The sequence below is a fragment of the Rhineura floridana genome, chromosome 4 (genome assembly GCF_030035675.1).
Source record: "Rhineura floridana isolate rRhiFlo1 chromosome 4, rRhiFlo1.hap2, whole genome shotgun sequence".
NCBI classification, from domain to species: domain Eukaryota; kingdom Metazoa; phylum Chordata; class Lepidosauria; order Squamata; family Rhineuridae; genus Rhineura; species Rhineura floridana.
The window spans coordinates 161,805,048-161,831,157 of NC_084483.1; the positions used below are offsets into that span (position 1 = coordinate 161,805,048).

At 38.9% G+C, this 26,110-nt stretch overlaps 1 protein-coding gene and 1 long non-coding RNA gene across 7 annotated transcripts in view; one reads left to right on the forward strand and one right to left on the reverse strand.

Moving 5' to 3' along the window:
* The window catches only part of LCLAT1 (lysocardiolipin acyltransferase 1), a 154,674-nt gene that overhangs the window by 113,107 nt on the left and 15,457 nt on the right, over window positions 1-26,110 (forward strand). The window lies entirely within an intron of this gene.
* Window positions 3,024-26,110, reverse strand: part of LOC133384486 (uncharacterized) — a 33,092-nt gene continuing 10,005 nt past the window's right edge. The window contains exons 2-3 of the long non-coding RNA XR_009762581.1: window positions 7,528-7,698; window positions 3,024-3,444 (exon numbers count right to left, since the gene is read on the reverse strand). This is a non-coding gene — a long non-coding RNA (uncharacterized LOC133384486). The remainder of the gene's footprint in view (window positions 3,445-7,527; window positions 7,699-26,110) is intronic.

Sequence of the window (26,110 nt, forward strand, 5' to 3'; positions counted from 1 at the left end):
TTTTCAGTATGTATGCATGCATATTTATGTATTTTAATTTATTATATTTGTCACTTTTTACACATGCAGGAGTGTCCCAAAGCGACTTAAAGCGTAACATACATTAAAACTAATAATAAAACACAATAACTAAACATGCTGTTCTAAGAATATTTATAAAAGGACAAATCCTACCCATCCCACTACTAAAAGATAAGTACTAAAACAGCCAAAAACGTAATTCACTCCTCTCAATTAATGGTCAAAGGCCTGAGTAAACAGAAAAAAAAAGTCTGGTACCTAAAAGCAAACAATGGTGGTGCCAGGTATGCTCCCTTGAGAGCCACCACTGAGAAGGCCTGTTCTCATGTTGCCACCCTCTGCAACTCCATCAGAGGAGGCACACAGACAAATGCAGTGTATGGGTAGGTCCATATGGGGAGAGGGGGTCCTTGAGGTATTGGGGTCCTGAGCTGCATAAGGCTTTATAGAATTTTAGTTGAATATTTGAGAAGGACATAGTGAATAACAGTTCAGCACATGAGCAGTTGAGCAAAGCTCTAAATCATTGTGAAATAAACTTTTACAAAGCAGATAATGGATTCCTGTCTACATCAGTAATTTTTATTTTACTAACTGAATTCTTTTAGCTTTCTAAAACTGAGCTGCCTTCAGTGTACTTTTCAACATACTTCGTATAGCTATTTTGAGTAAGAAGTTACAGTTCAGTTAAATGAACCAGATCAGCACTAACTTTTGATCTAAGAATATCATCATTGTAGTCATGAAGAAACATAGTGGTGTGACGACAAGACAGGGAGAGGCAGAATATCCCCAATCCAGAGAAAGTTAGTCCTGCTTAGAGCCACTGAAATAAATGGGATTTGTGCTCTACTAGCTATTTTCTGAATCAGGGCCAAGGAGATTAAACTAACAGCTCCACACACTTTACAGAATTGGCAGTTGCACAGCATGTACCCAGTTTATGCCAATAAGGAGGATACATGGTGTTTGGGGTTTTTTAACCATGCGTACATATATTTTGAGGGAGTTGGATTTTAAATTGATCAACTAATACGTTTTAACAGATTTGGATGTAGCTCTCCTTAGGTGTCAATTCACTTAAGAATATATTTAATTTTCATCAATATAGCACAAATTATGAGTTCAGAAATCCCTTCACAATTGAGTTTTTAGTGTGACATCTGCTCAGTATTCACCAGAAACTGTATAAACTGGAGGATAAGACTGATTTTAAAAAGGCTTATTAAGGTTTGGAAACAAATGGTGGAACAGTGAGCTGACCAGTTAGACACTTTTATGGAAAGAAAGAAGGAATAATGGAGAGAAGATTGGCTTAGATGGTAGGATGACAGCATCTTGTCTCTCACTTGTGGGGAAGAGGAGATTTAGGCTGTTTGTTTTCACCAGATTGCTTTGCTTAGTTCTTAATTACATCCTTTTAATAAAACCATAGAGCTTGTGTATAGAAACATTCTATATCTCTTATTTTTTTATACCTTAAAAGGCTTTTTTTTTTTTACTATTCAACCATTGCTTCATTTGGACTAATTCCTTTGGGATTACTCTTTGAGCCTTCTCACTGCATTGATAAATTGGCACTGACAAATTGGAAAATACTGCTCTAGAACATAGGATACCAAAAAAAGGGTGTGTTGATAGAACCGGGGGGTAAATTTAGCACATGTTCATTTTATTAAATTTATGGCTTCAAAATATTCAGCTTAGTATTTCACAGGACAGCCAAATGACCCTCATCCTGCTTGTGTCGATGGAGTTTAGAATGCATGCCAAATACTTCTGGAATTACATCTTTCAGGAAATGTTATTGCCTCTTAGAAACTTGAAAATGACTTTCCCCCCATCTTCTTGTCTTGGTCCTTTACTTGACAAAATAAAATAAAATAAAATCCTTTAATCACTTCAATCAATTTGAAAGTGACATTTCTTATACATGTATTTTAATTTCTTCAGTGTGGCCTTACCTTCTTTATTTCACAGTAAAATACTTGGTGTTATTTTTAAATCAACCTTTATTTAATAAAACTTGATAGTTTTTGGTGAAATCTAGAAAATATTTTGGAGCCTTGATATTTCCCCTTTGATAATAGGTAACAAAAAAATATAAGGGGGGTGGGAAAATGTAAAGTTGGTTTTCAGAATATGATCCTGCTAGTTTCTTAACAAGTTTTGTTCTTTATAGAGTGGAAAAAAACCAGCTTCCAAGAGAGAAGTGATGTAATTCTTCTCTGTTGGAATTTTAACCATATTAAATATTAAACTTAGTTCCAGTATTTCAACTTCTGAACATCAACAGTGTTTGGAATTTTGATGACTCATTCTTAACATTGACATTCTGCAGTGTAGTGTTATCATCCACATTTGTTTACAAACTCTTAAATATACCATTCTGTGAGTTTTACTTTATTATATTTTATAGGTTCAAATTGCTTTGTCTTGTAAACATGCTGTGGCTTTTTTAAAAGCAACCGTTTTCAGATGGGCTAACAATATCTCCCCATAACTTACATCAGCACTGCTGAAAATGGATGCATCTCAAAGTCAAACCCAATAGCTAGAGGAGCAATACAAACATGTACGTTTCAGCATTGGTATCTCTTTCTAATTCAGTTGCTGATGTACCATGTGTGCCAACTACACTGGTTTTTTGGGAAGAGGAAAAAAGTGAGTAGGACATGAAGGATGTAGAGAGTTGCCATCTTTTCCCTCTAGGTCCACCATTCAGAACCTGAGCACTTGAAGCTTACCTTGTACTGTGAAGTGGGTCTAGCCCACTGCTGTCTACTTTTGAATGGCAGAGGATTCTTACAGAGGTCTTTCTGTCTTATCTGTTTGAGATCCTTTCAAAGTGGAGATGCAGGGGATTGAAGATGCACAAAAAAGGATAAATTAACCCCAACATCTGAAGCTGAACTCAAAACACTGAACTGAGTGAGAACAAAAAATGATACCAAGTATTCCTAAATAGTATGAGAAAATAAAATACAACTTTAATCCTGTGTAAGAATGTTAAAATGTAATAATGGTAAAAAGTAATAAGGGTATAAATAAAATTGCTAATATGCAATGTAAATGGACTCATGTATCCAGGTGAATGCCAGATCAACAAACTAATGTGACAAATAATAAATTACTATACCTAAGACCACACGTTTCAAACCTGTGGGCCTTCTTCAGTGGTCAAAAGATTTTTAACATACAACTTGTCACAAAAAATATAGCCACTTGGCTAGTCCTTAATCACAAAACACTAAACAAAATGTTAAAATGCTAAAACCATAAAACAATAAAGTGAAAGTTTAAAACAATAAAGCCGGTAAATTAGGAGGGAGTCACGGAGCTCAGAACAAAACAACCTCCATCGCCATTTTCCCAGCCGATCCCCCACTTGGCTAGTCTGTCTGGATGGTGTGATGAGCTAACCTGTAAAAAACACAGTACAAAATAATCCATAATTAATACTGATTCCTAACAAAACTAAAAATCTTAATATAATAAAGAATGATAGGAACTCGTCACTCCTATGAAATTTCTATACACAAGTGGCAGTCACGGTTCCATGTGAACTAGTATATAAGGTAATTTTTTTCTAATAATGGTGCCCAATCTGCAAATAGTGTTAAATCCAAAGACAGAAGTTAAATCCAGAAAATGCAAAATCCTTAGATTATCTTAAAAGCATAAACTAGCCCAAGAGGGAATTACTACATGGTCTCCAATATTTTCTTCATCCACTCCTGTTTAGATGGTTGCTGGGGAAAGTTATTTATTTCTTTGTTTAGGTAATTTATTAATCATTCTTCATTAAAATTAGTCCCAGAGTGGGATGCAAAATAAAAATATATATCACATAATAAAATAAAACAATCTAAAATGTCACACGACAGCAACAAAAAATCACATTACATCATAGCCCTGCAAGAGCCACAAAACTTGTCCAGTCAACAAACCAGAAGCGTGAATAAATTAAAAATGTCTTAATAAGATGCCTAAAACCATCAAGGTTGGCACCAACTAAATCTGTGAGGGAGGAGAGCATTCCACAATCTAAATGCCACTAGAGAGAATGGCCTCTCATATGTTGCCACATATCAAACAAAAGATTTTTTTTAGGATGTTTTGGTGTAATATATTTTAAAGTCTGTTTTTAATGATGTTTTAGAGTGTTTTTAGTGCTTTTTGTTTGCTGCCCTGGGCTCCTACTGGGAGGAAGGGTTGGATATAAGTCAAATAAATAAATAAAATAAATAAATATCGCATCATCAGCATGTGAGACAGCGTTAAGAAGGCATTGCCACTTAGCACCAACACTTTTGAATTCCCTCTCCTTAAATATTAGACAGGCACCATCTCTGTTATATTTCCGGTACCTACTGAAGACCTTCCTCTTTCAACAAGTGTTTTAAGTGGAACCTTATCCCAATCTGCATCTGTATTGGAATTGCTTTTTAAGAAGTTTTAAAAGCTGTTTTTTTAAAAAGATGTTTATAAGAAGTTTTAATATGTTTTTAAAGATGTTTTGCTTTTCATATCTTTTAAAAGTCTTTTGTTTTTAAGATTTTTAGAGTGCTTTTATAAATAATAAATAAATAAATAAAATCTCAGATGCCAGGATGATGTATAGAGGAGCAGGCCGCCCATGTGTGTAGTGCTTTATGTGTCAACACAAGCCCCTTGTACCTACCTTCTTAGCTGACTGGCAAGCAATGCAGTTCCTTTAGAATTACCATATGTTTGTAGCTAGCCACCCTATTCATCCACCATGCTGCCTCAAGGTAATATACAGGACATCAGAATTCAGGCTAGATTATTTTAGTATTTTTTGAGTGCATGTAGTTTTTTCTGTGACTCTGTATCCTCTGCTGGTGCAGTTGACCTGCTATACCAGGCTCATATATAGGCTTTTTTATATGAATATTATTAGCTACAATATCTCAGACAAGGAGCACATATACAATGTGATATCATAACTGCACCACAAAAAAGATTTGGTACATAGTATGGTGTACTGCTTAGATCAGGGATTGGGAACTGGATCTGGCCCATGGGCTAACTTTGACAGGTGGTTTGGCCAGTCACCTGGTATCTTTATACCATCAGGTGACAACTCCAAAGGGGGCCCTTTGAAGGTTTGTTGTCAGTATGAATCAGCTGATTAGCACTGAGAATGCATCTTCAAAGGGACTTGCCACTTCAAAGTAACTGCTTTAAAGTCCATTTGCAGGCTGTACCTGCAAACAGACACTTTTCCTCTGCAGCTGATCCCAGGGGGGCTTGCTGTCAGCATCATTCAGCTGACTGGCATGGTCAGTGTACCCCATGCACAAATGAAAAAGCTCCTGATTCTTCCTTTGGAGCAGCATCCTTACCTGCTTCACACATGATGTCATGTGATCACCTTCTCCCATATGAGGCTGCCCACCTATTGAGATAATCTTTGGAGACCTCTTGTGTGTCCCAACTTCTCCCCAGGACTAGGGAAAAGGCCTTTTCAATGGCTGTGCCTATGTCAGCGTTCCCCAACCTGCTGCCCTTCAGATTATTTGACTACAACTCCCATCAGCCCATGGCCATGTTGACTGGGACTTGTGGGAGTTGTAGTCCCAAACACGTGGAGGGCACCAGGTTGGGGAACACTAGCTACACTTTATTTATTAATTATTAGATTTATATCCTGCCCTGCCTCCCAGTAGGAGCCCAGGGCCTGTCTCACCTCTGTTATAACAGCCTTTCTTAACTTGTGAAGAACCTTCCCTTTTAGAAAGGTATCAGAGCTGTAACTAACTGTTTGCAGTGTTGATTTTAACGATTCTCATTTTTAATCATGTTTATTGCTGCTGTATTCTGTTGTTTCCTGCCTGCTGTTTTAGTGTTGTTGTAAGGTATGTTTTGAATTGTTAATCTGTTATTTCATCTGTGTTACCCACCTTGAGTTCTTCAAGGAAATATGGGCTAGGAATGTTTTAAATAAATTAAACCAAGAAGAAAAAGCCCAGTTACCTCAGCAATGCATTCTCTCCCCCATTGCCTTAAAGGCATTAACTTTTTAGAGGATGAAAAATGTTGATTGAAAACTCTTCTACTGGTTCAGTTTTAGATGCATACACACAACCCAGTTGTTGTTTTTCCTTCTAACAGCTTCCTTGATTACCAGTATGCTTTAATAGTTTTGGTGCTGTACTTTAACCAGGTCCAGCATGATTTGATCTAACATAACCTTTGCCAATTTGGTGCCTTCCTGATGGTTTGGACTATCGCACACATCATCCCTGACCATTAGCCATGCTGTATGGGGCTGGTGGGAGTAGTAGTCCAAAATATCTGGAGGGCACGAGGTTGGTCTAACTTGATAACCACTCCTCCTCCTCCTCTTCTTCTTTTTCTTTTTCTTCTTCATCTTCATCATCATCATTTGTATGCCACCTAGCTATGCTGCTAGCGGCTGACAACATGAAAAAAGTTTCATAATTAACAATACAAAACAAAATTCACACAGTCAAACAATCACAATCAAACAATAAGTTAAAGAAAACATATTAAGAAATATAAAATAAATTGAAACAATACCATTATAATTCATAACAAGGTCCAATAATAAAATACAAAAATATAATTCCAATAATAGGAGAAATAACTGACCAGCAGAATTACATTCTGGCCCAAACAGAACCCCCAGACAACACCCCACAGTCAAGTTAGTCTCTCGCATCTTCAGGTAGTAGCAGTTTTTATAGCTGCAGTCAGTCAGGGCCATACCCTCTCAGACCAGGTGGAGAGAGGCTAGCAAGCCAAGGAGAGGGTCTTGCAACACTCACGGTTGAGGTGTGTGATGCGTCCTTCCCTGGCTCTCCCTGTCAGGTTCCTACCTGCTCGTGGTTACTGCCTGTCTCTAGGCACCACCAGGGACTCCACCAGTCCGGACCGCTCTCTCTTATGATTTCTCTCCCCGCTCTAGCACAGATCTCAACAGATCCCCCTGCTAGGCAACCACCAGTAATGTCCCAATACTAGTATTCCCAGAGACTCTGAATACTGGTATTGTTATTCTCTTCACCGCTGCCACCATTTGTTACAGTTCCTCTTCAGCCTTGGTCATTACCTTACCCTCCCTTCTGGTCTGTGAAACCCCAGCCAAGGATCAGGCCTTTGGTAAACCAAATTAAGTATTTATTACAGATAACAAAGCTAACAAGATTAACAAGATTTCTTCTTAAGGCACATAAGCATATGGTTTTACTCAATACTAATCCGAACTCCACCCCCCTCCTTCTTCACTCTCTCCTGGCAAACAACTCTCTCAAACCCCACCAAGCAATCCACTCTTTCTCTTCTCTCCCCAGATTCCACAATTCACCACCTCACATTCCCCCAGATTTACCTGTCATCCTTTCATTTATACTGTCAGCCATTTTAAACATTCAGCCAATCATCAAGCATTCTATTGCCCATTCACTCCCCCTCCTCTTTCACTACTTACCATGTATACTCTAAACAACCAGCACTTACCATATATACACTAATATATAGGAACATCACAAGGTGTCTCGGCACTGTTGAGGTGGAGCAGCACATAGCTGCTCCTTGGTTCATCAAATAAGTAAGAAAGCAAGGACTTCCAAACTTTTGTGTTACACATTTTCCCTCAGCCTGGGTCTACTATTTCATATAAATGGGCTCCTAGTGGGAGAAAGTTAGACAGTTAGAAATTGTCAAGCAAGAAATAGAACAAATCAACATTACAATACTTGGTGTGAGTGAATTAAAATGGATGGGAATGGGACACTTTCAATCAGGCAGGTACAAAATATTTCATGCAGGAAATTAGAAATTAAGAAGAAATGGGGTTGCTTTAATAGTGAGAAGTGATGTAGCAAAAGCAATTAGGAGCTACAACGCAAGGTCCGAGCGAGTGATATCAATGAGATTAAATGGGAAACCTGTTAACATAACCATCATCCAAGTCTGCTCCAATGGCAAACACAGAAGAAGAGGAATTGGAGATATTTTACGCAGAAGTATAGGAAGAAATTGGTCACACACCAAAACAAGATGTTTTGATAATCATGGGGGACTGGAATGCAAAAGTAGGGAACAGAGAAGAACTAGAAATTATGGGAAGATGTGGCTTAAGACATAGAAATGAAGCAGGAGAAAGACTTATTGAATTCTGTGAAACCAATAATTTGTTTCTCGCAAACACATTTTTTTGAGCAACCAAAAAAATGAGTGTACACATGGACATCACCAAATTGTTAATATAGGAATCAAATTGATTATATAATTGGTAGCAGAAGATGGAGAAGTTCCATATTTTCTGCAAAAACAAGACCAGGAGCAGACTGTGGTACAGATCATGAACTGGTCATATCAAAAATCAGAGTAAAACTAAAGAAGGACAACAAAGCACTCATAATGCCAAAATACAATTTAAATAACATCCCAGAAGAATATAAAGATCAAATAAGGAACAGATTTGAGGCTTTAAACTTAGTTGATAGAAAACCAGAAGAACTATGGAGTGAAGTCAGAGACATCATCAGGGTAGAATGCAAAAAAGACAATACCTCTAATTAAAAAGAAAGACTTCAATGGGTGACTGATGAAACTCTTAAAATGGTTAAAGAGAGAAGGAAAGCAAAAGGAGATAGAAACATGGTTAGAACCCGAAATGCAATAATACAGTGACTAGTACGTAGGAACAAGGAGAACTATTACAGTAGTTATTCTATAGAAATAGAAGAGGAGAACAAAAAAGGTAGAACAAGAGCCCTATTCCAAAAGATTAGAGAAATTAAAGGAAAATTTAAAATCAAGAGTAGGGATGTTAACTAAACAGGGGAATACAATGACTGATGGAGATGGAAGCAATACACTGATGAACTCTATAAAAGAGATGCAAGGATGACAGATTCATTCATGGAGGAACCATATGATGAAGAACCAGAAATTTTAGAATGTGAGGTGAAAGCTGCTCTTAAAATATTTGGAAGAAACAAATCACCAGGAACAGATGGTGTACCAGTAGAGTTGCTACAAGTTACTGAGACAGAATCTGTCCAAATTTTGACAAAAATTTGTCAACAAATATGGAAAACTAAGCAATGGCCCACAGACTGGAAGCATTCAATATACATCCCAATTCCAAAGAAAGGGGATCCCAGGGAATGCAGTAATTATCAAACTATTGCCTTAATATCCCATGCAAATAAAGTAATGCCCAAGATTCTACAACAAAGGCTCTTACCATATATGGAGCAAGAAATGCCAGATGTACAAGCTGGATATAGAAAAGGAAGAGGTAACAGAGGTTATATCGCAAACATATATTGGATAATGGAACGGACCAAGGAATTTCAGAAGAAAATCACCCTGTGCTTTATAGATTACAGCAAAGCCTTTGACTGTGTAGATCATGAAAAACTATGAAATGCTTTAAAAGAAATGGGGGTGCCACAGCATCTGATTGTCCTGATGCGCAACCTATACTCTGGACAAGAGGCTACTGTAAAGACCGAATAAGGAGAAACCTATTGGTTCCCAATCAGAAAGGGTGTGACACAGGGGTGTATTTTATCACCCTATTTGTTTAATCTATATGCAGAACATATCATATGGAAAACGAGATTGGACCAAGATGAAGGAGGTTTGAAAACTGGAGGGAGAAATATCAATAATTTAAGATACGCAGATGTTACCATGCTACTAGCAGAAACCAGTAATGATTTGAAACGAATGCTGATGAAAGTTGGAAAAGAAAGCACAAAGGCAGGACTACAGCTGAACATCAAGAAGACTAAAGTAATGACAACAGAAGATTTATGTCACTTTAAAGTTGACAATGAGGACATCGAACTTGTCAAGTATTATCAATACCTTGGTACAATCGTTCACCAAAATGGAGACAATAGTCAAGAAATCAGAAGGCAGCTAGGACTGGGTAGGGCAGCTATGAGAGAACTAGAAAAGGTCCTCAAATGCAAACATGTATCACTGAACACTAAAGTCAGGATCATTCAGACCCTGGTATTCCCGATCACTATGTATGGATGTGAAAGTTGGACAGTGAAAAAAGCAGATAAGAGAAAAATCAACTCATTTGAAATGTGGTGTTGGAGGAGCACTTTGCAGATACCATGGACAGCGAAAAAGACAAATAACTGGGTGTGAGAATAAATTAAACCAGAACTATCACTAGAAGCTAAAATGATGAAACTGAGGTTATCATACTTTGGACACATGATAAGAAGACAAAAAGAGGAAGGCCTAACAAGAGATGGATTGATACCATAAGAAGACACTGACCTGAACTTACAAGATCTGAACAGGGTGGTTTACAACAGTTGCTACTGAAGGTCTCTTGACTCATAGGGTCACCATAAGTCATAATCAAGTTGAAGGCACATAACAACAATACTGGGAGAAAGGGCAAGATATAATTCTAATGAATGAATGAATGAATGAAGGCATCTTGTTTACTGTCACACCATCAGTCCATCTAGTCCTGCCTTCCCTAACCTTGGGTCCCAAGATGATGTTGGACTTCAGCCCCCATCACTCCCAGCCAGCCTGGCCAGTCATCAGGCTATTATTGTCTACCTGTACTAGCAATACTTATCAAGAATCCTAGGAAGAGGTCTCTCAGATTTGTTGCCTGAGATATTTTAGCTGGAAATCCTGGAGACTGAACCAGGAAGCTGTCCCCAAGGTACTCTTTCGTTTATAGGTAAGTAAGGATGTGACCACTATATATAAGAACAAGCAGCTTGAGATGAATTTATGTATAGGGATTTTGGGATATTGTAATATACATGCTGCTGCTATATAATATTTCTTTGCATACATTGTTTTATCTACATATCAAAAATGTGGGGATTGGGGGGGAAATACTGTTGTTTCATAGTTGCTTTCTGTTAAGTGCAGTATTTTAAATCAAGCTTTTATTGTGCTTAGGTTTGAACAGGGTACTAACCAGCCTAGACATGTTTGCACATAGCAGTCTCTTCTCATTCAAATTCAATCATAGTCACAAACAAGCCTGGCTTAGACTAGCTGTGGATATAAACTTCATTTTCATCTCATTAGGCCACCTGGAAGCAGCAATCAGTGAGTAGTCCTGACGTCAATGGTCTCTCTGCTTCATTAAAATGTTAATTTCATGGCCTTAATTCCTTTTGTAAAATGTGCTGCTGCGGGACACTCTCTGCTGATCCCGCCCCACAACTAGACAAATCTCCATGCCATATTTCTTTTTATTGCCAAAGGATTTCCCCCCTCTTTTTTTTCTCTTTTAATTCTCTAAAAGGACATTGAGGACATTAGCCAATGTAAATATTTCTTGAAACAGGGCACATTTTTAAAAGCTTATGAGGTCCATGAATTAATAATTGCATAGCTTGCTAGGGTATATTGTTTTTTCACAATGTGTTTGTTAATATTCTAGTAATTTTAAATGAATTATCAAAGTTCTCTCTTGGAATTACAGGCAGCCTCCGTAGATATCACATCACTCCTGTGTTGAAGGAGTTACATTGGTTACCGGTTGTGTACCGAGCCCAATTCAAGGTGTTGGTCTTAACCTTTAAAACCCTATACGGTTGTGGCCCAGCTTACCTGAAGGAGCGCCTCCAGCATCGACAGGGATGCCGCTCAACAAGATCAGCCTCAGAAGACCTTCTCTGGATCCCACCAGTCAAAACAGCTAGACTGGTGAGGACTCGAGAGAGGGCCTTCTCAATTGTGACCCCCACCCTATGGAATTCTCTCCCAAATGATCTATGCCATGCCCCGTCTATAATGAGCTTCCACCAGACCCTGAAGACTTGGTTTTTTAAGCAGGCTTTTGGAACAGGCTAGTTTTACTGTGTTCTTAAACTTTTAACTGTTTTATATACTGTTTTAACGTATACGTTGCCCAGAGTGGCTGGCCAACCAGCCAGATGGGCGACTAACAAATCTCATAATAAATAAATAAATAAATAAATAAATAAATAAATAAATAAATAAAATGTTTATACTGATAAGCCAGTCTTAGACTTCACAATGCAATGGTAAATAGGACAAGGTACTTTACTCCCTGTGCTAATACAAGAGACCACTTTGTTACCTGGCAGCCTCCTTTGCTGGCACTAGGAACAGGTTGATGTCATTGTCTTCTGCATCCTTAGTGCCATGGTAGAAGCTCCTACCCCACCAATATTGACATAGTATTGCATCAGCAAAATAGTGTAATTAAGAGTACAGAGACTTTTAGGGACCTTGAAGGACAAGTAGGCCCTTAGCTGCACACCTCTGATTGTCTCATCTTTCACACGGTGCTCCTTCAGCTAAATATGTATAGAGTCAGGCTGTAATCTTGTATATTTGTTGAAATTGGCATCCTTTTTATCTACTATCTTGAGGAAGATAATAATAGCCAGCTCTACCCCCTTTTCCATTCTGAATATACTGATTGCTTAATGGATACCCATTCCTTATTAAATATCCTTATATGTTCTGTATGTGCTAGTAGTGTAACAGCAAAAGTTAAAAATGTCCCCATAACAGGAATAAAATGCTACAGAGGAAGACAAGCTTAAATGAAGGGTGAAGAAAGGTATGCTAAACAACATGTTAAACAAGGTCACACAACTTTGAGTGGCAACTTCAATAGCTGTGATACATATGAAGATAGATGGTTATAAAAGGCTGATTCACTGAATTTTTTCACACATCTACAAAGGACATCAGAGTTGACCACGAGACCTTTCGCATAGTCATCATCTGGTGACTGATTGTCAGTGGAGAAAATATTTGAAGAGTTTTTGATTATTGGAAGTATGAATTTATATATGCACCCCTTGCTCTGTTTAGAGATTCTGGGCAGCATCCAACTGAAAAGTTCCGCTAGTGTGAGGAGTTTTAGCTGTGCAATGGAGCTTCCGTTCCCCATGCACTCCTTGTAAATCTGATCCTGAGGGTTGGGGGAGCTCCTGGATCAGATTTAGGGCTCGTGCTGGGAGAGGAGAGGGTGGGGAAGTTCCATTGAGCAGCTAAAACTCCTTATGCTAGCATAACTGTTCAGTTGAATACTGTCCTCTTATATGCAAAAATATTGCTTCATTAATAACATATTGCCTAAATCTCAAAGCAGTGAATGAGAACTGAAATTGTATTAAATAGAGCAGACCTACTCAGTATTACTGTTGCCTGTTGTCATGAAGTGTGACCAGTCCTTCAAGAGGGTTATACACACATTGTTTGTTTAAATTGCCCAATAATATGCTTTTCAAATCAGGTAGCAACAGTGATAGCAAAAGTTAAAAACATTCTTTCATCAGTGATCTCTGGGTTGCCAAGAACAGTCCCCTTCAGCCATCAAATGCTTGGGTAAACAGGAATGTTTTCAAATTCCTCCTGAAAGTCAGTAGTGATGAAGATAGATACACCTCACTGGGCAGGGCATTCCACAAACAGGGATCCACTACTGAAAAATCTTGTAATAGATCAGTACCAACCAGATAGCGTTTGGTGGCAGCACCCCCAAGAAGACTTCACCTCCTGATAATAGGGTCCGAGATAGTTGATGCTGGGGAATTTTATATGATACTGGGAAATTAGAGATATATCAATGTAATATTCATCTTTTTATTTAAAACCTTGTTTGCTTCTGTAGCATTTTCTTCAGAAAATAAACCATTTACCAGCTACTGCGCTGCAGTAAACTTCCCCAGTTCTTGGCCAAAACAGCCTTGGAGAAGTTTCAGCTGAAAAATGATGTGCAAGCTCCTTAGAACCTTCTCTAAAGGAAACCTCCGAAACATAAGGAAAGTCAGATGAAGAGATGTAGGTTTCTTTAGTGAAATTGACTCCTGTATAAAGAAGTGTTTTTTAAAAAACAGGATTTTTTGTATCGTTTTGTTGTTGTTGTTTCATTTTAAGAGTGGACTGGAATCTGCCCAATTTTATTTCACCTTGGGGGTTGTTGCCTAAAAGGTCACTTCACCATCAATAGGGAATGCTGCTTACTTTAAAGTGCACAAATGTGTCAGGAGTTCCTAAGCACATGTCCAATATGCTACTCTAAGCTAGTGTTTTGCATATTCTCCTATTCCCTTTTCTCTTATGTTCACAGATTGAGAACCTTCAAGTGATTGTTTTTTAAAATTAAATAACTACTACATTTGGACATTAAATACATTTTAATAATCTATTAAGTGAATAGATGATACATTCATTATCAAGAACCAAGAAAAATATGGAAAAACATTTGGAGGCAAACTGACTATGGATACCAGAAAAACAATCCAGCTTTCAGTGCCTGCTTAAAAGTGGGCAACGAAAGGCCCTGTTGAACTTCTTTGGGAAGAGTATTCCACAATCTGGATGCCATGATGGAAAAGACCTTTTCCTAATCGCTACCAGCTGAAACTCTGTCAGAGGGAGGTATAACAAGCAGCGCCTCACAAACTGAACAAAGTTCTTGAACAAGTTCATGCAAGAGGAAGAGATTCCTGGTGTAACCTCATCCCAAACTGTTTCCATCTTGTTATAAATACATCTTATTTTGTTTAAAATGAGAAAATATTATTAAAAACATAACACTTTATCCACACAGAGGACTTTATCCACACAGAGGGTATATGGTGGGGCAGGAAATAAAGGCTTATCCACATTCAGGCTAGGCTCCTCAAATAAGTTAACTTAAGGAAGGCCATAAAAGCAAACTTACCTGTCCCTTCCTCCTCTCAGCAGCCCCCTGGGGGAGGAAAGGGAAGGGAAGTCCCATTATGCTCCCTGATTATCCCAGATTGGGGGGGAATTAGAGTTATTCTCCTTAATAAAGATCTGAATGTATCCTGAGCAGTGGTGGCATCCTGTTTAATAAAAATATAACTGGACTCCCTTTCAGCACATCCTAATTTCAGTCCTTTCCCTCCTTTGGGTCATTTTTAACTGACCTAATGTGACCATTGAAAAGCAATTGTACCAAATAAATAATGTGTGCTACAAAGCAATATATCACAATTAGAAATCCATTATAGTCTAATTAGGCATTCCATTATTAAATTGATGTATTTGACTTCCTCTAGGTCTCCAGCTAATCCTGAAATAAATTCTTCTTTGTGGATAAATATTAGTCAGTCATAATTAAAGAGTGTTTATTGGAGCTGAGACTTTTCATTAAATCCCTTTCTGATTAAGATGGCTCCCTGAGTACTAGGTTGATTGAACTTAATAAGATTTGTCCACTTGTGTATTGTAGTATGGCAGAAACTGTTTTGGTGCCAGCAGATTAGCAGCTATAAGATCATTTCTTCTTCATTCCACTCATGGATTTAAATACCTGTCATTTCCAAAACTATATATAAGCTGCAGTGTGATCTTCCACTTTATATTATAAGGCTGGCAGGCTGTTTACATAGTTACTGATATATGTAAACCATAATGGCTGCATAGAAAAGTTAATGTTGCAGGATCTCTAATGTTTAGTGGTTTTTAAAAGAGTATCTGTTTTGCAGACCAGGGCAGGATGCAAATTGAAGCTCAAGTAGTTAATCCATCTGAAGCTGGTTCCTTCAGAGATGTGGATGAGCTTGTTTGCGTATGTGCATATAAAGCTCTGCTGGGAATATTCACTTGCTAACACATACCTATTTAAATGCAGTTCTAATGAAACAGCAAGAAGTCTAGTCAGAGCATTAACTGTTTGAAGGAGCATGGGCCAAATTCTATCTGATTCACTTTTAATAACTAAGGAAGCAGCTTAAGAGACTGATTAAACTCTGAAGTTAGTCATCTTAGGCTGAAGGGCAAGTTCATGCCTTCCTAACAGTTGTAGTTCCAAATGCTCTTGGCATCTAGATGTAAGCATTATGAATTATTGGTTACATCACGATTTACATACTGAGTAAAAAACAGTTTCAAAATCTAATAATGGCTTCTTTCCAACAATTACTCATTAAGTAGTTTGGCAGTTTGTAGTTTTCCACTAAGGCCATTTTGATTTTAGTAGCTGGACTCCAAAGAGCTGCATAGGTTTGTGCTAGCCCAGTGACATTTCTGGGTTGCCCCCTTTTGAATAGCCCCACTACCACCACCACCACCACGCCAGTAAACTGCTTTGAATTTCCCTTCCATTTCAAAAGAAGTTTGCTTTCAAGTATGGGGTAAACCTTGAAGATAGCATCCAGTCAGCAGGTTCACAAAGAGTAGAATAACAGGAACAAAATGGAATATATTCAAAGAACTGGAGCTGCAATACATTTTGAACATATGTTTTTCATTGGGAGGGATTAGATTCACAAAATTTAAAAAATATATAATGAGCTTTTATATAGTTGTTTTCGGAGATTACTTGAACCTGATTCCCCCAAATAAAAAGTACATTCTAGTGTTCCAATTCTACACCTATTCTACCATTTTTTATCCCTGTTGGGATGGTGCTATTGTTTAAAGCCCCATTGAGCTAATGGAACTCCTTGCATCATCTTTAGATCTTGGCTAACATTAATAGCCATGCTGTTCACAGTAAAGCTGTCTGAATTAAAAACCTAATTGTTATCTTATTTACTACATCTAAACTCATTGTTATGTCAGTGAATATTGTAAATGGATCACTTCTTAACTTTATAGCTATTACATTTTCTTTTTCTTAGGCTACCAAGGGCCAGAAGCATCATTAATGATGTCTGGGATATGGTTGTGAAGATCGCTGAGCAGCTAAAGACAACTCCCTAGTGGTTGAGTTGGGGCATTGATAGTGCAAAAATGAAGATTTCTGGCAGCAACACAATTTTACCTGAAAATATTATTTAAAGGGAGGGGGATATGAGGCCAAGTATGATTTTTCTTTGAATAAACTTTCCAGATTTGGACTCTCTAATTATAAAAAGCAGATCTTCAAGTCTCCTTAAGACTAGCAAAGAACACTAGTTTGCCAGACAATATTAACTTTTGTTAATATTAACTTTTGATCTATAGAAATGCAGGTCAAAATAAAGGAAGCAACCTTTTAAGGTCCTTGGGTATGGGATTCTACGTATGCACATGCATACACATGAAGTCTTTTTTTTCCCCCTAAAAATTATTCTGGATTTATATTGTCCCATGGCTTGGCTAACGAATGACCTGGAAACCTTTAGTTAAAAATTTGAAGAAAGATGGGCTCCAGAGATCACCAAATAGCTTAATAAAACTTCCCACTGAGAATGGTTCTTAAAATAACTTGGAAGAGAAGGGAGCCATATAATAAAACAAACACGAAACTAATGATGTCAATACAGTTTAAAATGAGTACAGTTAATAACTAAAAGTTCAGCACATAAAATACTTTAGTTCAAAACCATTAAAGCCTGGCAGAAGAAATACCTAAAATAGCAAGAGAGAGCATGTGGTGGATCTCTTTAAGGAATGAGTTCCACTGATAACACTAGGCTCCAAACCCTTAGCAACCACTTCCAACTAGTTTTATGTAGATAAGGGGCATGGGAGACAAACATGGAACCTCTACCAGGGCAACCAAGAGAGTTTCCACAGTGAATCCCAGTCACTCAGTGGTGGAGTATCTACCTTGCATTAAGAAGGTCCCAGGTTCAATTCAGGTAGGGCTTGGGAGAGACTCCTGCCTGAAACCCTGGACAGCCACTGCCAGTCATTGTACACAATATTGAGCTAGGTTGACCAATGATCTGACTCGTTATAAGGCAGCTTCCTACTTTCCTATGAGATCCAAGTAGATCCTAATAGCTCATTTCAACCATGAATACTTGGAGCAGATGGTATCATCTTAGCTAAGAATGGTAAATTAGAAAGTGGCCTGTAATTCACCAACTACTAGGGATAAAGAAATAACTTCTTTTAAGACAACCTTATGTATTATTATTATTATTATTATTATTATTATTATTATTATTATTAAATTACATTTGTATATCGCCCCATAGCCGAAGCTCTCTGGGCAGTTTACAACAATTAAAAACATTAAAAACAAATATGCAAATATATAAATTTAAAAACACTTTTTTAAAAAAAAATTAAAACCGCTGTTAAACTAGATAGCAACCACTATGTTGGTCTTGGTTGCAGCAATATGACTTTCACACACCCCCATATAATTACTCAGACAATCAGACAACATTCATGATCAGTGTTGTGTTGGAGCTGCACATTCATGTCAGTTGTTCATAGAAGTGGAGGGAAAGGTGCTCTGTTGCTACATGATCTCATGAGCAAAGTTTTTTTCAGGGGAGGTGGGGTGGGTAGGGCATAGGCATATTGTCTGAACTCTTTATGTCTTAGAACTGATGGGGAACCTTTTTTTGCCTGAGGGCCACATTCCTTTCTCAGCAACCTCCCAGGGGCCACATGACAATGGTGGGCGATGTCAGAGGCAAACGTGGGCAGAGAAACAAAAGTAAATTTTACCTTTGTACCGTAGGCTAGTTTCTACACACACCTTCATGCCACCCGCTATCCTCCATTCAGACAAGCAAGAAGCATTATCAAGAGTTCAAGAGCAGATTCCAGCCACACAGAGACACTTGGGGTATGAAGCAGGCCTAGTGATGGGGTGTGGCCTGGGGACAGTTCTGAGGGTCAGGTTAAGAGGCCCCCAGGCCTGAGGTTCTCCACCCCAGTCTTAGAAGGATTAATGCTCCGTAACAGACAAGGAATCACAATTCAATAACCAAACTCAGTATAAACGTATAGTGACATTTCTGCTTTTATTGGAACATTCAGCAGACTATGTGTGTATTCAGGAGTTGCAATGCGCATGAAAGTTCTCTGTGTGGTATGGACTTGTGCATTCACTTTAATGCCAGTCCATTGTCTGTTGGACATGGTAGTGGTTGCTTGTGCAGATTGTGTATATGTATTGGACCTCTGTCATGGACCTCTGAACTTTGACCATGCACAATTTCTTTTGTGCTCAATAACTGTGTTAATAGTGATGGCTGTGATGATGCATTTATGTAAACATAGATTTAAAATTATGTGTTCCTGAGAAAAGAACAAGTTTGCATAATTGGGGGAAATGTGCCATTGCAAAGTCTGCTAGCTGAATTAGATAAATGGAGGAATAGAAATCCATGAGTCAGTTCTGCCAGGTCATCCTGAAGAGACTGAAAATAACTTTTGACCTTCTCCTAGCCCACTTTTTGTATGTTGTCTATGGTTTATTTATAGCTCATTCACTTCTTAGAGTGTTGGAATATGACCTGGGAGACCAGGATTCGAATCCCCACACAGCCATGAAGCTCACTGGGTGACCTTGGACCAGTCACTGCCTCTCAGCCTCAGGGGAAGGCAATGGTAAACCCCCTCTGAATACCACTTACCATGAAAACCCTATTCTTGGGTCGCCATGAGTCAGAATAGATTTGAAGGCAGTTCATTTCCATTTTCACTTTATAATTCATAGAATGCACTTCAGAAGCTGCAGGAGAAAGCATAACTATGAAGGCTAAAATGCAGCTGCCATGTTGGCACTTGGATAAATGCAGCCACTAACCTGGAATATTACACATCACAACAGCTGATTTTGTCCTGTTGCCCATATCCTTTATGTACCCCACCTTTGCTCTTTAGTGAATCCTTTCTTAGCACACAAAAGGCAGTCTTCAAAAGAATTTGTATTTTTTGCCAGTTGACACTGCATGAACATTTGAGCTGGTGAAGGGCCTTTCTGTACAATCAAAGCGGCCTCAAATGCATTATTTTGTATGCAATAAGCTTGAAAGCCCTGATCTAGTGTCTCATAATAGGGGGACGAGAATAACCATGCTGCTGTTCATTTCTTTTTAAAGAATGTCAATAGCTCCAGCACTGGAAAGCAGAAGTATACCGCCTCTAAAGAACTGTAAAAACAAATAAAACCCTAAAACCAGGTGGGGAATTGGTCCAGATGTTGATTCCAATTCCCATCAGCCTTAGCCAGCATGGCCAATGGTTAGAGATGATGGGAGTTGTAGTTCAGCAACACCCGGAGGGTCACAGGTTCCCTACCACTGCCCTAATGAGGAAGATGAAGGTGGTGCACAACAAAAGTCAGAAAACATTAGCTGCAATCTTACACACATTCACTTTGGAGTAAGTGGGAATAATTACTCACTTGGGAGTAATTCAAGTTGTAGGGACTTCCTTCTGAGCAGTGTTGGCTGGTACCCATTGAAACTGGTGGGGCGGACATCAAAGTGCCCAACCGCAGGTGGAGTCAGAGCCAATTATAGGCAGAGCCAACTAATTCTGTTTCCCCCCACCCATCCTTCTACATGCTGAGTTCTTCAAGGGGCAACACTGAGATTAAGGAGCAGGTGGAAGATGTGCCACCTCCTAGACTGTTTGGAAATAAGGAGATAGGCAGGCCAGGCAGAAGACTGGCAGGTGAAGGCTGGCTGAGGGCAGACTGAATGTGGCTTCACAAAAAGCTTAGAGATTACCTGAAAACAAAAAAGGACACATACAGGAAGTGGAAAGAAGGCCAGGCCACAAAGGAACAGTACAGGCAAGTATCACAGAATTGCAGGGATGGCGTCAGGAAGGAGAAAGCTGAGAATGACCTGAGGTTAGTGAGGGATGCTAAAAGCAACAAAAAAGCTTTCTTCAGGTACGTCCATAGTAAAAGACAGAGAAAAGAAATGGTGGCACAGCTACTCAATAAGGATGGCAAAATGACAACAGATGACAGAAAAGGCAGAAGTGATCAATTCCTACTTTGGCTTAGTCTTCTCCCAAAAAAGGGTCTATGACCCTCCCGGGAATCATGAAGTAGAAGGGGCAGGATTGGAACTTGAGATTGATAGACAAACAGTCAAGGAATACCTAATCACTTTGAACGAGTTCAAATCGGCAGGGCCTGATAAACTGCATCCTAGAGTATTGAAGGAACTGGCTGAAGAACTCTCAGAACCGCTCTCTATTATCTTTGCAAAATCATGGAGGACTGGTGAAGTGCCGGATGACTGGAAGAGAGCTACTGTTGTCCCTGTCTTCAAAAAGGGCAAAAAGGAGGAATCAGGGAACTACAGACCAGTGAGCCTAACATCAATCCTTAGAAAAACTCTGGAGCAGATTATAAAGCAGTCAGTCTGTAAGCACCTTGAAAACAATGCAGTGATTACTAGGAGCCAACATGGAATTATGAAGAACAACTCCTGCCAAACTAATCTTATCTCATTGTTTGATCAGGTAACCTCCCTTGTAGACTGTGGGAATGCTGTGGACATAATATATCTCGACTTCAGCAAAGCTTTTGACAAAGTGATATTCTGATTAGGAAGCTAGCTAAATGTGGGCTGGATGGAACAACTATCAGGTGGATCCACAGTTGGCTCTAGATTCGTACTCAAAGATTGCTTATAAATGGTTCCTTCTCAAACTGGGCGGAAGTAACAAGTGGAGTATCACAGGGCTCAGTCCTGGGCCTAGTGCTCTTCAATATTTTTATTAACAACTTCGATGAGGAAGTAGAGAGCATGCTTATCAAATTTGCAGATGATACAAAATTGGGGGGCACAGCAAACCATGGAAGAGAGAAACAAAATTCAAAGGGACCTTGATAGGCTGGATCATTGGGCTGAAAACAACAGAATGAAATTCAACAGGGATAAATGCAAAGTTCTACACTTAGGAAAAAGAAACCAAATGCACAGTTATATGATGGGGGATACTTGGCTCAGCAATGCAACATTTGAGAAGGATCTTGGAATTGTCATTGATCACAAGCTGAATATGAGCCAACAGTGTGATGTGGCTGCAAAAAAGGCAAATGCTATATTAGGCTGCATTAACAGAAGTATAGTTTCCAAATCACATGAAGTATTAGTTCCCCTCTATTCAGCACTGGTTAGGCCTCATCTTGAATACTTCATCCAGTTCTGGTCTCCACATTCAAGAAGGATGCAGACAAACTGGAATGGGTTCAGAGCAGGGCAACAAGGATGAAGACTGGAAACAAAGCCCTATGAGGAGAGACTGAAAAAACAGGGCATGTTTAGCATTGAGAAGAGAAGACTGAGGGGAGATAGCACTCTTCAAGTACATGAAAGGTTGTCACACACAGGAGGGCCTGGATCTCTTCTCGATCGTCCCAGAGTGCAGGACATGGAATAATGGGCTCAAGTTGCAGGAGGCCAGATTTCGACTGAACGTCAGGAAAAACTTCCTAACTGTTAGAGCCATATGACAATGGAACCAATTACCTAGAGAGGTAGTGGGCTCTCCAACGCTGGAGGCATTCAGAGGCACCTGGACAGCCATCTGTTGGGAATGCTTTAATTTGGATTCCTGCGTTGAGCAGGGGGTTGGACTTGATGGCCTTATAGTCCCCTTCCAACTCTACTATTCTGTGATTCTATGAACTTGGTGGGGCGGGGCCCTACTTGCTCTAATGGACCAGTCTCCACTGATTCTGAGTAGATATGCATAAGATGTATAATTTTTTTTCCAGAAAGGCCTTTAGCAATCTGATAGGCTTAGAAATTTGCTGGAAATACATGGTATACCTCTTGTCATGAAAAAAGCTCTGGAGATAATATGTGTCATTGTCTGCTGCTATCTAGTAATGTAGCTTCTTGCAAATACAGGATAGATAGCACAATATCCTTCTTAGATGTGGATTTAGGATTCTACCTCTGCCATGTTGGTGTTTGGCAAAGGTTACATCAGCAATTAGCTGTTAGATTTTGTTCTGACAAGATGCCAGGTGTACAGTACAGCCTCATTCATCTGCATGGCCTGAGAGACACCCAAACCCTTCAGATAAATATGCATCTGAGGAGTCAAAAATGCTATTTATTTTCCACTCATATTCATTTACATAGCTTGCCAGAAGGGACACGTTGCTTTTGATAGCTAGAGTTTCCTGACAACCGAAATGTTTTTTACTGTACAATATCCAGTAGCATTCCTATTGTATTGTTAAAGCCAGATTGAATGATTGGGTTTTAATTCTGCAGATTGTGTTTTTACTCATGCTCTATAGACAGATTATAGCCTGAAGAGGACATGATAGTGAGTCAGACACTAACAGTTGGTTTCACTCAGTTTGCTTATATCACACATTCTCATTGTTTGTGCTGTTGCTGAAATGTTGTTTGAAGTATGTGTCCCCTTTACCCATTTGTTATTTCCCCCCTAAAACATGCATTTTGTTCTATACACACTTATTTTTTTTATCATTAATTTTATTCAAATTTTCAAAGACAAAAAACAAAACAAAACAAAAATAATTAAACAATAAAATAAAATGTTGACTTCCGATTTGTCGCAGATCAGTTATAAGTCTACAATATATAACAATCCTGTCTCTTAGATTATATTATAAAATCACTTTCCTCCAGTAGTTATCTTAGTTAATCATCAAATCTCATAAACATTACTTTATTCTATCCACAAAAAGTCAAAGAGAGGTTTCAATTCCTTGAGAAATATATCTTTCAATTTTTTTCCAAATAACCATGTTGATTAATCCATCTCATTCAAATCTGTTAGGTCCAATAATTTCAATAGCCATTCTTCCATTATCAATATTAATTCCATCTTCCATCTTCAATAGTCCTGTTCAGTCCAGTAATTTCAATATCCATTCTTCCATTATCAGTATCCCATAATAATCTTGTTGTCATAGCCATAGTCCAAATAAACATATAGATTAATCCATCTCATCAATCCTGTTAGGTCCAATAATTTCAATAACCATTCTTCCATTATCAATATTAATTCCATCTTCCATCTTCAGTAGTCCTGTTCAGTCCAGTAATTTCAGTATCCATTCTTCCATTATCAGTATCCCATAATAATCTTGCTGTCATAGCCATAGTCATATAATAAGAGTCTGATGGGAATTTCCTTTGTCACAGATATTTCCTTGCCATCAATTCTGAATATGTTATTAAAATATTGTTGTAAAGTCATATCATATCATATCATACCGCAGATCAGAAAAGGTACCGCCAGGGCCAAGAAGATACCAGCATGGTTAACGAGCAAAGTCAAGGAAGCTCTTAGAGGCAAAAAGTCTTCCTTCAGAAAATGGAAGTCTTGTCCAAATGAAGAAAATAAAAAAGAACACAAACTCTGGCAAAAGAAATGCAAGAAGACAATAAGGGATGCTAAAAAAGAATTTGAGGAGCACATTGCTAAGAACATAAAAACCAACAACAAAAAATTCTATAAATACATTCAAAGCAGGAGACCATCTAGGGAGACAATTGGACCCTTGGATGATAAGGGAGTCAAAGGTGTACTAAAGAACGATAAGGAGATTGCAGAGAAGCTAAATGAATTCTTTGCATCTGTCTTCACAGTGGAAGATATAGGGCAGATCCCTGAACCTGAACTAACATTTGCAGGAAGGGATTCTGAGGAACTAAGACAAATAGTGGTAACGAGAAAGGAAGTTCTAAGCTTAACGGATAATATAAAAACTGACAAATCACCGGGCCCGGATGGCATCCACCCAAGAGTTCTCAAAGAACTCAAAGGTGAAATTGCTGATCTGCTAACTAAAATATGTAACTTGTCCCTCGGGTCCTCCTCCGTGCCTGAGGACTGGAAAGTGGCAAATGTAACGCCAATCTTCAAAAAGGGATCCAGAGGGGATCCCGGAAATTACAGGCCAGTTAGCTTAACTTCTGTCCCTGGAAAACTGGTAGAAAGTATGATTAAAGCTAGATTAACTAAGCACATAGAAGAACAAGCCTTGCTGAAGCAGAGCCAGCATGGCTTCTGCAAGGGAAAGTCCTGTGTCAGTAACCTATTAGAATTCTTTGAGAGTGTCAACAAGCATATAGATAGAGGTGATCCAGTGGACATAGTGTACTTAGACTTTCAAAAAGCGTTTGACAAGGTACCTCACCAAAGGCTTCTGAGGAAGCTTAGCAGTCATGGAATAAGAGGAGAGGTCCTCTTGTGGATAAGGAATTCGTTAAGAAGCAGAAAGCAGAGAGTAGGAATAAATGGACAGTTCTCCCAATGGAGGGCTGTAGAAAGTGGAGTCCCTCAAGGATCGGTATTGGGACCTGTACTTTTCAACTTGTTCATTAATGACCTAGAATTAGGAGTGAGCAGTGAAGTGGCCAAGTTTGCTGACGACACTAAATTGTTCAGGGTTGTTAAAACAAAAAGGGATTGCGAAGAGCTGCAAAAAGACCTCTCCAAACTGAGTGAATGGGCGGAAAAATGGCAAATGCAATTCAATATAAACAAGTGTAAAATTATGCATATTGGAGCAAAAAATCTGAATTTCACATATACGCTCATGGGGTCTGAACTGGCGGTGACCGACCAGGAGAGAGACCTCGGGGTTGTAGTGGACAGCACGATGAAAATGTCGACCCAGTGTGCGGCAGCTGTGAAAAAGGCAAATTCCATGCTAGCAATAATTAGGAAAGGTATTGAAAATAAAACAGCCGATATTATAATGCCGTTGTATAAATCTATGGTGCGACCACATTTGGAATACTGTGTACAGTTCTGGTCGCCTCATCTCAGAAAGGATATTCTAGAGTTGGAAAAGGTTCAGAAGAGGGCAACCAGAATGGTCAAGGGGATGGAGCGACTCCCTTACGAGGAAAGGTTGCAGCATTTGGGGCTTTTTAGTTTAGAGAAAAGGCGGGTCAGAGGAGACATGATAGAAGTGTATAAAATTATGCATGGCATTGAGAAAGTGGATAGAGAAAAGTTCTTCTCCCTCTCTCATAATACTAGAACTCGTGGACATTCAAAGAAGCTGAATGTTGGAAGATTCAGGACAGACAAAAGGAAGTACTTCTTTACTCAGCGCATAGTTAAACTATGGAATTTGCTCCCACAAGATGCAGTAATGGCCACCAGCTTGGATGGCTTTAAAAGAAGATTACACAAATTCATGGAGGACAGGGCTATCAATGGCTACTAGCCATGATGGCTGTGCTGTGCCACCCTAGTCAGAGGCAGCATGGTTCTGAAAACCAGTTGCCGGAAGCCTCAGGAGGGGAGAGTGTTCTTGCACTCGGGTCCTGCTTGCGGGCTTCCCCCAGGCACCTGGTTGGCCACTGTGAGAACAGGATGCTGGACTAGATGGGCCACTGGCCTGATCCATCAGGCTCTTCTTATGTTCTTATGTTCTTAT